Genomic DNA, 13,866 nt, shown 5'->3' with positions numbered 1-13,866 from the left:
GACTCGAATATTTGTTTAAATTATGCATTTTTTGGTATTTTCTAATTTTAGTAATTTTTTTCAAAATTTTTGGAAAATTTCATTTGTTATAATTTTGGAAACTGGGATGTGATGTGTGCACGAATGGTGATGGTGATGATCAAGTGCGAGTTCCATTGAGCCCAGTGACACATGCACGGGTCAAGCTCTTCAAAGAGTCTCTTCAAGCCCTTGTTCGAAATGTTCAAAACCAACAAGGGGTCCATAGGAACATTGAAGGCTTGGAAGTTGCTAAGCGAGTTGTTTACACATTGCTCCATGCCCATGAGTGCCCAAGTGATGACCACGCCTGAGCTTAATGGAGTGGCCGCATGTTAGTTTGATAGTTGGCTTTAATTCATTAGTTAGTTTTTCAATTTTTCAATTAAAGGTTCGGCCCACATAGCCACAAGCATGGCCGAACTCTCTTTCCTAGTTTAGGTAGATTTAGTAGTATGACAATCCTTGTTCCAATCGGATTTGGCATTGGTTGCTAGCCTATAAAAGGGTTCATCTTGTACGAACAAAGGGTTACGAACTTTGACAATAAAATTTACATTGTTTCTCTTACAATTTCGAGAGTTACATCCATACTTGCTTGGCAAGGGTTTTGAGCAATCCGCGTGACGTCCTTGATTGTTCATCCGGCCTATCTACTTGAGTAACCACCTCAATTGGAGTTGCCGTTCTACCACTTTCTACCAAGTTGCATTGTCCCTCTTGGTCTTAGGTTCCGCAAATCCCAAACGGTTGATCATACTTCTAAATCATTGGGCAATCGTGCTACGTGTCTCGGAACAAGTTGACCGAGGAGCGTATGAATTGGCTTCAGAGTTGGTTGAGGTATCAATCCGTTATATCCACTTTCTTGTTCTTGTTTAGTTCATTCTAGGGTTTATTGTAGTCCACTGCCGTGTTCCTTGTTGCGTCTTGAAAAAAAAACAACAAAAATCTGCCAAAGTCTTGTTTCTTCATTGCCGTAATTGCTGTCCGTTTGAGTCTTCAATTTCTGTCCGTTATTGTGCCTATTCGTTGTCTTGATATTTGTCCATAGATGTGTTGCCGTTTGGTTTAAATCTCTGTCCGAAGTTTATCCCGTCGTTGCTTAAAATTTGTGGCCGTGGTTTTGTGTTGTCGCTTGGCAAAAACAATATTCTGTCCGTAGAGTCAATTTTGTCCAAACGAAGTGGAGTCGCAAGAGTCCATTGTCGTTGTGTCTTGCTGTCCAAAATCTGTCCAATCTTGTGTCTCGTGTTATCCAATTTGTTTTACTTGTTTTCAAATCTGAAATTGGCAAAATTTGTTGGTATTTTGTGAATCTTGAAAGGACCTCCAAAGAATCTTGAGTTTCTTGAATTTCTTGACCACAACCTTGGAGTTCTTGAAGTTCTTGATAACCTCCTTGAGAGTTCTTGAAGGATCTTGGAGTTCTTGATAATTATTGTTTGTGTGACTTGGCCGAAACCAAGTCTGGAAAAAGAAAGAAATTCCATTCAGCCAACCCTTGATTTGTGTTGTGTTTGTCCGATCTAAGTCAAAAAAAAAATAGAAACGAAAGAAAAGAAAGAAAAGAAGAATCGGCAAGAAACAAAACAAGAGAAAAAGGAAAGAAAGGAAGCAACCGAATTGTTTTTGGGAATTGGAACCAAATCTAATTTGTGCAATCCTTCTTGGAGTAGAATTTGGAAGTTCCTAAAAGTTGTTACAAGAAGAAAAGATTTTCCAAAAGGTTTCCAAAACTAACTTGTTTCCAAATTCAATTAGAAAACTAAGTGGACAGCTTGGATAACTCTCCTATTCCCACTTGAATAAGTCCACTCAATTTAGGAAACTAGGGTTTTGTTCATTTCCTTTTCACATTAGCGCCACTTTCCCAAATCTGTCCACCTTTAGGAAGCATCCAAACCACACCCCACCGTGTCCAAATTGTTGCCAAAATTTGTGTCTTGTTCTTGGTTACTCTTGTGCGAGGCTTGGTGAACAATTTGAGGACTTTGTGCGGCATTTCTCAACTGCTCAAACTAGCAAAGTAAGGAATTTTGGTATGATTAGTTGAGGGGAAAATGCCGGTTTTCATCCCTAAACTTTGGGGTAAGGACACATTTCGTCCCTCAACTTTTGGCCTCAACACATTTGATGTCTGAATTAATAATTTTTGACCAATGTTATCCTTAAACGGCTATTTTGCCCATTTTTAAACGGACAGTTAAGTATTCTTTTTTTCTTTGTCTGAACAAAAACAAAATCAGGTAAGTATCCAGCTGTCTCCACTTTCCCTTCTACGAAACCAACCTGAACTTGATTTGCTCTCTTCTAACCCTTTTCTTTCACTTCGGCAACAACCAAATCGCTTTTGTCCAAGACTAAGCTTTCTTTGCAAATTTCTCCGAGAGTAAACCCCCTCTTCCAAATCAAATTCTATCAACAAATCGAGAAGAAACTAGCATAAGGCAACAGCCAGCGTTGTGGCTGCATTTCCATAAAATGAGATCGAGAAGTCTTGAGTCGTCATCATCATCAACATCAAACAACAACACCCGGCTCTGTGGCTGTGGATTGCGGGCAAAAATGGCAACATCATGGCGGGATGATAATCCTGGCAGACGGTTCTATGGTTGTTCAAGATGGCCTGTAAGAAAATTTTTATTTTTATTACTCTTTTGGCCCAAATTAATTGTGCTTTGCTGATGTTTCTGAATGGGTTTATATTTGTAGAGACCTGATAGGTGTAAATATTTTGAATGGCATGATGAACCAATTTGTACAAGAGGAAGGATGATTATACCGGGTTTGTTAAGAAGGGTGAATCGGATGGAAGAAACAATTGCAAAAAGCCGTAGAAGAGAAAAAATATTGATTGGCATCATCATACTATTGGCTATGCTGCTGATTATGTCTATTATTATGAAAAAGACTGGACATGCAATGGAGCGAAAGTTAGTGCTAAGCTTGGAGTGAGTTATTGAATTGGAGCTGCTAAATCTGTTCATTTTGGTTTTTGTACTGTTTTTGATTGGATTAGCAGCAGTAGAACTAGCATTGGATGGAATAAGATTATGGTGCTTATGATCAGAGAAACAAGGATGATAAAACAGAATGAGATGATTATGATGAGGCTTTTGTAGTTTTTTTTGTAGATTTCTTGACGAAGATAATCCTGAGCAGAATGATGGCACGACCAGATGAAGATGATCCTGTAGGACTGCTTGTTCCTTGTGTGTGTGTGTGCGAAGAGATAAAGCCAAAGAAAAGCATCCAAGCTCAAGAGTGAATGTTGTTGGTTTCAACAGCCACTAATTATGACACTAGAATGTGAAGGTTATTTATTATCTGTGTATCATTATGTACATTTAGTCTTAAACTTAACCACTATATGTAATGAGTTAACGTTTTGTCATTTACTTGGGGTACTAGAGTTTTTCTTTTCTTCCATATTATATTACTTAGTTTCTCAAGTTCAATACGTTTGACCTGTAGAATTTGTTATCACTAAATCAAGGGCTCTTGATTAAAAGCCCTTGAACAAGAGAAAGCAAGAAAACATGAATCTCATATCTCAAAAGGGAGAAAAATTACTATTAAGAAAATGTGTAATTAAGTTATAGACCATTAATTTATATCAATATATACGCAAAACCAAACATGACAAAAATGGCAATATCTGATCCTCAAAATATTCAAAATACTCCAAACACATAATTAAAGTGAGCAAATACTCAAAATATACTCTCAACATTTTGTCAGTTTTTTCAGCTGATGAAAGAGTAAAAATGGCAATATCTGATCCTTAAACGAGAGAAGGGATCACCACCATAAACAAAAAGGTGACCACCACCAAAATAAGATATCAGCATCAAAAAAGGACAATTCCTACTGTCAACTTCAGTCCATAATCTACATCAAAATAAAAGATCCATGCAAGGCATCTACTATGAACATTTATAGTAGTTTGTTTTTCCCCTTCATTCTTGAAGAACCAGCAACTCGTTTGGTAGCAGCAGTAGCAGCAGCAGCAACTTCCATGTGGACAGATTTGGCTTTGACAGGCATCTGCACTTTCTCTTGCTCTTTTCTTGAATGTAATGGTTGGCTGTATTTCACTTGAGATCTTTTTAGACCGAAAACTTCATATAAATTAGGAGACGCTGGGACAGAACTTGTAATAGGAACATCTTCCAAATGATTAGTCCCCTACACCATCCAAATAAATAATTAGAAAATACTATGATAAGATAAACTTTGTTGTTGTGGTAAACATGTACCAAACTCACAGTTGAATTTGCAAACTCTGTTGCATCATGCATTGACCCATCTTGAACTCTACTTTTTGCATGTGGTCTTTTCTGCAAAAGAAAGGAAAACATTAGTCAGTGACTCAATTTTTATAAACTATTGAATAGAAGGTGAGAAAATGAAACTGTAACATAAAAAAAGTTGTAATGAAAGGCTTACTGTTCTTTTGGCAGACTTATTATTTGGATTCTTGTCAAATATTTGGGGAGTACATGTAACCAGAACCTCAGTGCAATTAGCTTCATTGCAGTCTCCACTGTCAACTTCATCAGATCTTGCATTATTGGCAGCTTCATTGCTCTGTATACCAGATCCTGAGGCATTGTTTTCAGCCTTTTTAAGCTTACAAGATCTCACGTTGTGACCTTTTTGCAGACAGTATTTGCATCTTATTACCTGCCCTACTCTACTCATTTTCTTGGCCTTTTTTTCCTTTTCTTGCTGGTCCTCATCAGCAGTCCTTCTCCTTTGTTTTTTAGGTCTTCCAGCTGTTTTACCATATAAAGGGGGTTTTGGACCATCAACATCAGTCTTCTCCCAATTTCCTTCCCCATTCATTGGACAAATAGCTCCTTCATAGCATTTTAGGTATGTCTCAACTGTATACCAGTTGGATAGATATAACATGGGATCCTTCTTAGCTAACCAAAGTGCAGCAATTGCATGGGGACAAGGAATTCCTGTCAGCTCCCATCTCCTACATGAACAAGTGTGCTCTTTAATATTCACAGCATAATGATCACCATATGAGTTGGAAACTTCATACAAGTCATCATTTGACTTGAAAGGAAAACACTGTGTTGCCTTATCCATTCTTTTTGTACTCTCTCAATGATTCTAGGACAATACAGAGAGTCTTTCCATTTCTGTCTAGCAATGTCTCTATTCTGCTGCATTCTTTGCATCATATACAACCTTAGTATTTCCAGCATTTCAATGATTGGCTTCTCTCTAGCATCCAAAATTTTACTGTTGAAACACTCACAAATATTATTCAATAGGACATCACACTTCGAATGGGTGCTAAAGTATGCTCTGCTCCATTGAGATGGTGGTTTATCATCAAACCATTTGGCAGCATCCAAGTCAATTGCTGCCATGTCTTCCATTTTCCTGCCAAACTCTGCTGGTGTAGTTGCCTTTGCAGCAGCCCACAATTCTCTCCTTAGAGCTTCACCTTTGAACCCAGAAGTAGAAAAGTTGTTGTGTAAGTGCTTTACACAGAACCTATGGGCTGCATTTGGAAAAACATGACTACAAGCTTGAATTAGTCCCTTTTGCTTGTCACTCATGATAGTCCATTCATAATCTCTCTCAATTTTCAAATCCTCTTTAAGCAACTTGAAGAACCATGTCCAGGATTCCTTGTTTTCACCCTCAACTGCAGCATATGCAACTGGAAAAATGCTATTATTAGCATCTAGTCCAACAGCAATCAATAGAATCCCCCCTACTGTTCCTTTCAAAAATGTGCCATCTACCCCAATCAATGGCCTACACCCACCTAAAAAGCCTTGTTTCACTCCATGAAAACACATATAAAGTCTTTGGAACCTTTGCTGCCCTTTTGGAGTGCCATCCACAGTCTTTAATATGATAGAGCTACCAGGATTAGATTTCTGAATTTCATGCATGTAGGCTCCTAACTTGCTGTATTGGTCACTTTCACTACCATGAATAATGTCCAAAGCCTTTTTTCTAGCCCTATATGTTTGTTTTTTTTAGAAGGAGCATTTGTTTTCCTTCATCACTGTTTTTCTAAAATACTCCATATCTACCTTAGGATTGGATCTAAACTCCTCACAATACTTTCTACCAACCCATCCAGAATTTACAAGTGGATTTTCATAAGTAAAGCCACATTTGTGAATGTCCTCAAATGTCCTAATTTGCACACTTCCTTCCTCACCCAATTTTTTAGCATAGATCTGCCAATTACAGCCTTCATTTCTGCATTTTGCCCTCAATCTAACCAAATCCTGCTTCACAAATTTACAAGGCCTCCCCTGTCTCACACTGTAGTTCGTAATAGCTAACTTGCACTCTTTGATGGTACTAAAATACATCTTTAATTCCAATTTTGGATTATCCATGTGCTTGGGATTGAACACAACAAACCTATTACTACCATTTTCATCATCAGACCCATGTACACTCTCAAAATCTGATTCAGAATCAGGGGCTACATCATCATCTTCAGGTTGAACCAAATCAGCCTCAACCTGTCCTTGTTTTGCCGAATTAGTTTGCAATTCCTTATAGTGCTCTACACCCAACCATTCAGCATTTTTATCTATGTTACCATCGAAATCAGCATCATCTTCTTCACTTTGATTATAATCAGAATCTAACGCTGAGAAGAAAGACTCACTGGATGAATCAGCTTCATTGTTATCATTCCCTCCCCTTTCATGGTCATCATTTGCAGTTTTATCTTTACCATTACTAGGACTTTTTTCATTCTCATCAACCTCATAAGGATCATAGCCAAGTTGGTGAACCAGAATTTCATGGAATGAGACTTCAAGGTACAAGATAATTTCCCTAATTGAACCAGCAGTCCTCTGAATATATCCATTTAATTCTCTACTATTGTCTATCCTTTTAAAGCTATTGTTCTCCCAACCATAGTACACTTTGTGACCAAAGACACCAGCAGCCTCAATCAATCTATCCACTTCAAAAATACTCAAACCTATACTCTCAACGTAATCAAGGACACATACATCTCCACCCTTATAATATGGTTGAGGAGTGTAAAAAATCAACCCCCCACAGTGACATCTTAGTGTAATCAGTGAGCTACCTTGTTCTGATAATTAAAAAAAATTGTATATATCAAATACTGAATAAGTAAACAAACCACAACTTTCATATTCTAACAGAATCGGATAAACCATATGTTCTAACCATTAAAAAAATTAAACTTTTCAAACAATGTCGATCAAATATTAACAAGATTACATCTACAAAACAGGGAAAAATGGCCCATATGTATCATATTCAAAAAAAAATGTCAAACTTTGTAGCTGGACCCAAACGAAGTCAATAAAATGGACCACAAGTTTAACAGAATCATACTTTTTATTATAACATAACCATCCAAAAGGGACCACAAGTTTATTATTCAAGCATAGATGTTCTAACCATTAAAAAAATTAATCTTTTCAAACAATGTCGACCAAACATTAACAAGATTACATCCACAAAACAACGGAAAATGACCCATATGTATCATATTCAAAAAAAATGTCAAACTTTGTCGCTGGACCCAAACGAAGTCAATAAAACATCATAAACAGACCACATCTACATGCAATGCCAAAAAAGGTCAAACTTTTCATCATTAAAGCTTTAATTAACAAATACTAAACCTGGACAGCTTACCATAAGTTGGGGGTGCACAATTTTCCAACTCTTTCTTTCGCACCGACATATTTCTCCACTTTCTTACTTTAATCACAGGGCAGCAGGTCAGCTTCTTCGATCTTCTTTAGTCTTGGAGGAATGCGATTTGGTTGTTGCCGAAGTGAAAGAAAAGGGTTAGAAGAGAGCAAATCAAGTTCAGGTTGGTTTCGTAGAAGGGAAAGTGGAGACAGCTGGATACTTACCTGATTTTGTTTTTGTTCAGACAAAGAAAAAAAGAATACTTAACGGTCCGTTTAAAAATTGGCAAAATAGCCGTTTAAGGATAACATTGGTCAAAAATTATTAATTCAGACATCAAATGTGTTGAGGCCAAAAGTTGAGGGACGAAATGTGTCCTTACCCCAAAGTTTAGGGATGAAAACCGGCATTTTCCCATTATTTGAGTGCATTTGGAGTGAAACACGAGTGCAAGTGAAACAGTTAGGGAGTGAAGTGAGGATATTTGTGAATTATTTTCTGGTTTGCTAACACTTGGCAGGGCAAAAATGAAAGACATGGAGCAAGCTAATCCAACCACAGATTACAATGAAAGCCAAGCTTAAGCGGATTAGTGAACAACAAATAGAGGAAATGCACAACCGCTTCGATGAACTCTCCAAGAGCTTCACGAGAGGCTCTCGCTCTAGATCTCACAACCGACATCCAAACGATACCAAAGGGGCAAATTATGAGGACTATTTGGCAAGTGAGGATGAAGAAAGTGCCGAGAGGCCTAAAAGGGACACGTCTAAGGACGTGCTTAAGGGACTTAAAACCAAAGTTCCTACTTTCCAAGGAAAAAGTGACCCTGAGGCTTACTTGGAATGGGAAGGCCGAATTGAAATGGTTTTCGATTGCTATAACTAGAGCGAGGAACAAAAGGTGAAGGTTGCCACTGTTGAGTTCACCGACTATGTCCTCGTTTGGTGGGATCAAGTACGGACTAGAAAGAGAAGAAATGGTGAACCGCAAGTCCGAACTTGGCGTGAACTCAAGGCCATGATGCGCAAGAGGTTTGTTCCAAACTACTATAACCGCGATCTCCATTCAAAACTACAAACTCTCACTCAAGGCAACATGAGTGTGGAGGATTATTACAAGGAGATCGAGATGGCCATGATGAGGGCTAATATCCAAGAAGATAGTGAGGCCACAATGGCAAGGTTTCATAGAGGGTTGAACTCTGACCTTCAAGAGGCCTTGAAACTTCAACACTATTTGGATATGAGCGACCTATTCGAATTAACCATCAAGGCCGAAAGGGGAAAGAATTGAGAAAGGGAGGCCGAACCAATACCATTATGAATCCGCAACCTTGGAGAGGAGGTCAGCCGAGGAGAACCTCCTATGAAGCTGGAAATTCGACAACACCAATCACTTCTAGCCGAAATCAAGGTAACTTCCCTAACCGAAATTTCAATTCTACCCCTAACAAGTTTGTTGATCTATCTAGGTCAACTTCAAAGTCGGCTCAAGAGACTCCTAAGCCTAGGAGTAGGAACATTAAGTGTTTCAAATGCCAAGGATTCGGACATATCCAATCTCAATGTCCGAATCAAAGGGTCATGCTCATAACTCACAATGGAGAAGTCGTTTCTGATGATGATGAATGTGAGGAGATGCTGACCTTGACCAAGGATGACTGCTTGGAGAATGACTCGGCCGAGGAAGAGTGTTCTCCCACTCAAGGGGAAATTGGTTGCTTGGTAGCACGACGAGTGCTAACCCCCCGAGTTAAAGAAGATGAGCAATTGCAACGAGAGAACTTGTTTTACACTCGATGTAAAATAAGTGGCAAAGTGTGCAACCTCATCATTGATGGAGGAAGTTGCACCAATGTAGTAAGTTTGCTAATGGTGGAGAGTTTGGGGCTTCCTACGACTAGACATCCACACTCGTACCGACTACAATGGCTAAATGAAGATGGAGAAGTGCGTGTCTACAAGCACGTACGTCTTCCTTTTTTAATTGGCAATTATATTGATGAAGTAGTATGCGATGTTGTCCCTATGCATGCCACTCGTGATTTTAGGAAGATCTTGGCAATTTGATAAGCATGTCACCTTTGACGGTAGGTCTAATAAGTACACTCTATTGCACAATGGTAAATACATGGTCCTAACACCTCTCACACCCGCACAAGTATATGAGGACCAAATTAAATTGCAAAGGGAATGTGACTTAGACCGTCAAAAGAGGAAACAAAAGACGGCCGAACCTGGAAATTGCTCCACTTCAAAAAGTGAGCATTCGACCAAGGGTAAAGTCAACACCCCTCGTGTTCCAAATGAACAAGCATTGATTAAGTCAAGTACTAAGAAGCAAAACATGATAATCAAGGCTAAGAATGTTAGGAAACTTGTGTATTCTGATAAGCCTGTGTTACTTCTGATATGTAAACATGTGCTTCTAAATGTTGATAAACTCGATAAGGCTTTTGTGAGGACCCGAAAATTTTCTTATTTTTATAGAATATTACTGGAATATTTAAATGATTATTCACTCATTTTCTTCGAATTATTTATTTCGACCATTTTAAATCCATTTATATGGAATGACGCCTTTTTATATTTTTAAAGCGTTTTGTTGAAAAATTCACTTTTCAAAAATTTGTTTAGTCCGGAACGACGGGTGCACGTTTTTCTAGGCTATACTTGAATCGGGAGTGTATTAATATTGGAGAATTAAGAACGATCAATAATAGATTAAAAAAGGTTAATGGAGGAATTAATACTCAATTCACGTGAGGACTCGTAAAATTATTATTTTTAAAACCCCTAATTTTGGCTCAATTAATTATCTATTTGGATTTTTGCCCCGAATATTATTTTCTATCCTTATTAGACCTAAGTACATGGTTTTATAGCTTCGTTATATTTTTAAAGTATCTCGTTTCAAAAAATTATTTTCTTAGAAGCTTGTTTAGTGAAAAAGTGAAAACGTGTCTAAACACTTTAGCCAATTGGGAATAAAATAAGTTCAAAAATTTGAGACATATACAATGGTCCTAAAATAGACAATTTTAGGTTTAAGCACACAAGTGGTAGCTAGTGGTACGATCGTTATAAGAATTTCTCGAAGGTTTCATTTTATTACGCCTAAATTGGAAATACGTGTTTTCACGTGCGCGCTTAATTGAGGGACTTTGGACAATTATTTTGGGACAATTAAGAATGAATAAAATTTATATGAATGTAAGTGCCCTAGAGGTTTAGTGCACTAGTGCAACAAACGTAAGAGAAATCGAACACAAAACGCGCGCGTAGGGCACTAGTTGTAATTGATTTGACGTATTTAATATATTAGACGTCAAGCGTCTTATGTACGCAAAGGAACCAGCAATCTCATTTCATTTCTGCAAAGCTTCATGGACGGCTAGACTGCAACAAAGAACAACCGAAACCTTCAACATTTCCTCTTTCAAAGCTCATGCAAATCACCACCAAATCTTCTCAAAATTTAGCACCACTTAGCCTAAGCCTTGGAGTTCACATCTAGCTAAAAAGGGGAGGATTTGCACGGCTCACTTAGGAGCAAGGAAGAACCGAATCTCTGCCTTAAACATCAACCAAGAGTAAGTCTTAATCTAGCCTTCTAACTTTGATTTTTGGAAGTCTAGCATATCTTTTAGCTCTTGATCTCTTATGGGTTGTTGTGGATGTTGGAAAATTGTTAAACGTGGGCTCTATGAACTCCCACTTTGGGTTGATGGCTGTGATGATGTTTGATGATGGTTTTGTTGCTGAATTAGAGCTTAAGGAAGTAGATTAAAGGTGCTTTGTTACCAGAAACGTTATTGAACTCTTGAAACAAAAAGTTCCCATTTTACCCCTGCTCTGTTCGGTCACTTTAATGCAGAAATTTGAGGATTTAATGGCTTGATTATGTTGTTTACATGTTGTAGCAGTTGTGTACAAATTTTCGTTGAAAAATACTGAGTTTTGGTGGGTCAAACGAATTTATTTCCAAAGCTAGTAATCTGGGAAAACGGTTGCCGTCGTAACCAGACCAGTGTTCGTGTTTCGTCCATAACTCCATACTCCGACGTCAAAATCAAGTGCCGTTAGCGGCATTTGAAACTAGACGTTCCCATGTTTCCAACGGTGTATAATGTACATTCTGGTTTTATGTTTGTGAGCCACACCATTCATCTGAATTCAGCTGTCCTGTTTCTCCGTTCTGCCGAAATGATTTGATGATGCTGCAATTTTAGGCTTAATTTCGAACCAGTTGCATGCCGAAACTTGAAACCATTTCTTCTGTGAAATTTTAGCCCTGTGAATTTATTTTCTAACACTATCAACCATTCCCAATTCCGAGTTAAATTGAGGGAGTTATGATCAAAATACGGCGACTGCCTCGTTTTTGAAACCTTAGATTTGGACAGATTGCCTTAAGGATTTTTCCAAACTTTGGTTGATTGATTAACCACCTTTCCGAGGGTATTTTTCCATGAAATTTGATAGAGAGATACCCTTCATATGGGAGTATTATACTGCAAAATTTGGTGTCAATCCAAGTCCGTTTCGGCACTTAATAAAAGGTCCAAAGTCGGAACCAAATCTGGAAATTTTGTAACAGTCTTGAATTTTTCCCAACTTTGAGCTACCGTATCTCGGTACTCGAAACTCCGATTCTTGAGCCGCTTGTTCTGTTCAAAACTTTACTTGCACTTCTAATCGAGTTATAAGTTTCAAGGGCCGGTTTGCAACGAGTGATTTTTGCCGAATTTCCAAAATTAGCAAAAAACCAACCCCGGCTCAATCCTGGTAATCTAGAACAGCAACTTTAGGCTCATTTTTGAATACCTTTCACTTAGATTCATGGAATGGTGTCTTCTATGGACTTTTAGTACTTTGGAAGATGATTCCAACGGTACCAAATTCATCAAGTTTCGATTAGTAGAAAGAAAGTTATGATTTTTCAAAGATTTGACCAAAAATCGAAAATTCTGAAATTTCAAAGGAAATCCGCGAAGGAACTATTCCACAAAATCCGGCCTTGAATCCGGCCTTGAATCCGGCCAGTTTCTGGCCGGATTGTCGGCCGGATTGGTGGCGAAGTTTGAAAAAAAAGGAGGTTAGCCACTGCCTCCAATCCGGCCGGATTGTGACGTGGCCAGCCCTCTTTCGATTTCGATCGTTCGATTTGCAATCGTTTTGCGCATACTCGTTTCCAACCAATGATTTTAAGGATAATAATCCGATTTTTACTCGAGTCCTGCACCCTTTTGAGAATCCAACTTCAAAGACAAGTCAAACGAAGTTTTCAAATATTTCCGAACCTTACCCGTGTCCAATCTTTCTCACCACTTGGGGACCTATAGTAATTATCTACTATTCGATGTTCAGGCACGCACGAGGACCTCCAAGAGGACCCTACCGTGGAAGTTTGAACTCTCCCTCCAACCTACTTGCTTGCATAACTGGTGAGTGTCAAGTGTATGCCTACTTGAACTCTAAAGACTTGATTCATGCTTGACTTACTTGATTACATGTTTAGCCTATCTGATTTTGGAAAAAATGGAGTCGAGTGTGTACTTAATCGCACTCGTCCTCATTTGAAACAAATGACTCATGCCTGACATGCTTTGCCTGGTTTATATGACCTGAAATACATGTTTAAACCTGTCAAATGCTTGAATATATGACATGGTATGCTATGATTGCATACGTCGATGGAGTGAATCTCCTCGACATTTACATGATACATGGGGGACGCCCAAACTCATAGGCCGACCTTGGAACTCGAGCCGGCATGGGCTTGGTCGGGAACCTTGGTAAACCATGAGATTTACATGATAAGCTTGATCTATTGAGAGATCTCGCTTGGCATACTCGTAAAGTATCGCCTTATAAATGTCGTGCGGGCCCGAAGTGGTGTATGGTGGACGGATGAGAAGTAAGTGGTGAACTACGGATATGAAAATATCAACCCGGTTGACGGAGAGTCTTCACGGGGAGATATACAAATGACATCGGCAAATGTGGAAATTTAGCTCCTGAGAGCTTCTATATCCTTGAATTGTTTCTGGTTACGCTTTGTTGGCGTTATTAATTACTTGCAAGCTATTACCTGAATTGTTATTTGGGCTTGTTATCTGAACTATGTGTCTGCATGTGTGTTCTTGGCCTCACGAGCGTTTTG

This window comes from Coffea eugenioides, chromosome 11 (genome assembly GCF_003713205.1).
Source record: "Coffea eugenioides isolate CCC68of chromosome 11, Ceug_1.0, whole genome shotgun sequence".
NCBI lineage: Eukaryota > Viridiplantae > Streptophyta > Magnoliopsida > Gentianales > Rubiaceae > Coffea > Coffea eugenioides.
Note: the sequence above shows the minus strand (reverse complement) of the source record.